The sequence below is a fragment of the Blastomyces dermatitidis genome (genome assembly GCF_000003525.1).
Source record: "Blastomyces dermatitidis ER-3 genomic scaffold supercont1.2, whole genome shotgun sequence".
Classification (NCBI taxonomy): Eukaryota; Fungi; Ascomycota; class Eurotiomycetes; order Onygenales; family Ajellomycetaceae; genus Blastomyces; species Blastomyces dermatitidis.
In genome coordinates, this window is record NW_025544775.1 from 3902771 (window position 1) to 3905789 (window position 3019).

Genomic DNA, 3019 nt, shown 5'->3' on the forward strand with positions numbered 1-3019 from the left:
ATGCATCTGTGAATGTTTCAGATAGTTCATTCTCTGTGATCTCTGTGATTGAACTGATGTAAACAGTTAAATTCAACTCTGAATTTCTTTTTCTTCTGTGACCTGATTCATGTGCAAGTCTGTTACTTTGAGATCACTCTTTGTCATGTTACATCTGCTGTCTACAGTGTATTATTATATGATCAGTTACAGTCTCATCACTTATTGAAGTGTAATGTTTATCTGATTTCTTCATTTCTTCTCATTCTTTTCTTATAATCATGGAAAGATTGAAATAAGTGAGATTATCTGATTTGTAAGTGTCTATGATTTCTCTTACTTCATAAGACTTTTCAATTATAAGTCTCTTCTTTTTCAACACTGACAATAGTGCTGTGAATAATTATAATCTGCTCAGATCTTGCATCTTTACTTTCATAAGTCATGAATCATTGATTAAGTTGTATAAGACTCATCCCTCTGATTCTTTCAATGCATACATTCTCAGAGAATGTGATTTGAGTATTTTATATAGCTCAAATCATCTAGATTGAAACTTCTCAGAACTCTCATTATATACAAGAACTCATATTCTTATCTTGAGACTCAATTTCTTAATAAGTGAGTCTTATATTCTTTTCAATTGAATTGCTCAGTTCAGAAGTAACTTATTAACTTTTGCATATGCATGGCTGATCTCTTTTAATCTTGATTTCATATCTGTGACTATTGCATCTGCAACTGCTGTTCCTGCTGCATTCACAACTGCTGTTTTCTTTCTCACCTTTTTCAAAGCATTCTCTGAGATGCGCGGATGCAATTCATACAACAGGTAGAATAATGAATGCTTGAAGACTGCATACTGTTGAATTCACATGGCTAATAGCATCTGATCAAGATATTCATCTCATAATCTTATAGACTTGCTCACTAGATATTTCATCAGCATGTTATTCAAGATTCTATTCAAGTATTTCATCTTTCTGTTTGTCTGTGAATGATATAATATTGTTCTATGATATCTTGTCTGTAACTGACTTATAAAATGCCTCACTGCTTCTTCTACAAGATTCATATCATTATCAGTTAGAATCTCACATGGCATTTCATAGTTGATATAGATCTCATCATGTAGAAACTTCATCATCATCTCCTCTGTTGTCTCTGAAACTGCTTTCATGACTGGCCAGTCAGTAGCATAATCAATAGCAGTGATTATTCATCAATTTTCATTTGACATTTGTAGTAATATGTCTATGAGATCCACCTCTCATCATTTAAACAGTTGTATTATATACTTCATCTGATGTTGCACTTTCTTATGTTCTAACCCTTTCTTAGATCCCTTTGTGATCTGACAATTCGGGCACTTGTGAGTGTACATCTGAATGTTCTCAGTCATGCTTGATCAGTATACTCTTGATTCAAGTACACTCATGAGTTCAGAGCTTTCTAAATGACTGAATTCCTTGTGCATGTGAGTTATCAAGTCACATTAAAATGAAGATTCTAGATAGAGAGCTTCTGCATATTCTAGATCACAGTAAAGCACAATGTCATTTTTCAATTTCTCTAGCTTGAAGTTTGAAAGCATCTCTTCTACTACTTTCATGAGACACTTGTCATCTGACACCTTGTCATTCTTTAAGCAAGAGATCATGATATTCACTCATTCTGATTCCTTGCATTCTCTCAGTGTATTTAACACAAACATTCCTTGTGCCTGATTCACAGAATTCTCACTCATGAAATCAGGTCTGTAACTGATTGTATCAAGTATCACAGTATTCAATTCCTTTCAGTATTTGATATGAAGATTGTATGCTTAAAACTCTGAGATTCAACATGCTAAGTGTTTGAAAGGTTTTGTCATTGATTGTAAATAGATGAGGCTTTCATAATCCATGATCACTGTTGTTATATGTCTGTTGTTAATATATCTATTTCATAACATCAGTATGTGCTTGATTGCTAGCAATTTCTTTTCATGTACTGAATAATTGAGCTCAGCATCTGATAGTTTTCTATCATTGTACATCACTGAGTGCAGCTTGCTGTTCTTACTCATCTGTAGAAGAGTGTCTTCAATAGCTCATTCAGATGCATTCATCTCAATGTAGAAAGATTTATCACAATCTGGTTAAATAAGCACTGAGAATGTTATTACACATTTTCTCAGTGTGAGAAAAGTCTCTTCACACACAGCATTTCAGATAATTGAACAAAACTTCTTCTTTCACAGATTTACATTCATTTCTCTTAAGAGATCTGAGAGTGATGCAGATATTCATGTGAAATCCTTAATGAATCTGTAGTAGTATGAGATTAATTCAAGAAACTGTTGTACATGATGTACATTTCTCAGCCATGATTAATTCACTATGACATTCAATTTCTTCAGAATGAGATGTATACAGTCATCACTCACTACATGTTCTACAAACTTCAACTCTTTCATTTCAAACACACACTTGATTGATTTGATATAGAGCTTATACTCTGTCAGAGTTGTAAGCACTTCATCAAGATGCTTCAGATATTCATTGTATGAGTTTGAGAAGACTAGAATATCATTGAGATATACAAGATATGAGGTTCTATTCTGTTTATAAAGAATTATATTCATCATCATTTAAAAGATGACAGGTGCATTTGTCAGACTGAATGATATTATCAGAAATTCAAACTTTCTTCATTGCATATTAAACACAGTTCACAGAACTGACAGTTCATCTACACAGATCTGCTAGTATTCTGAGAGAAGATTGATCTTTGATAGATATCAGGTGTTTTCAACTGTGTTCAACTGTTATTAAATTCATGACAGTGAATATTCATTCTTGATTATAAGCTTATTGAGTGCTTGATAATCAATACACATCTGTCACTCTTCACCTGCCTTTTTCATGAATAGGACTGGAAAGCCTCACACACTTGATAAGAATTATATGAGATCACATTCTAGAAGGTCTGTGATCTAACACTTCTGTTCTTCAAGATATGTTTGTGACAGAGAGTACACATTCTGATTGACTGGTTT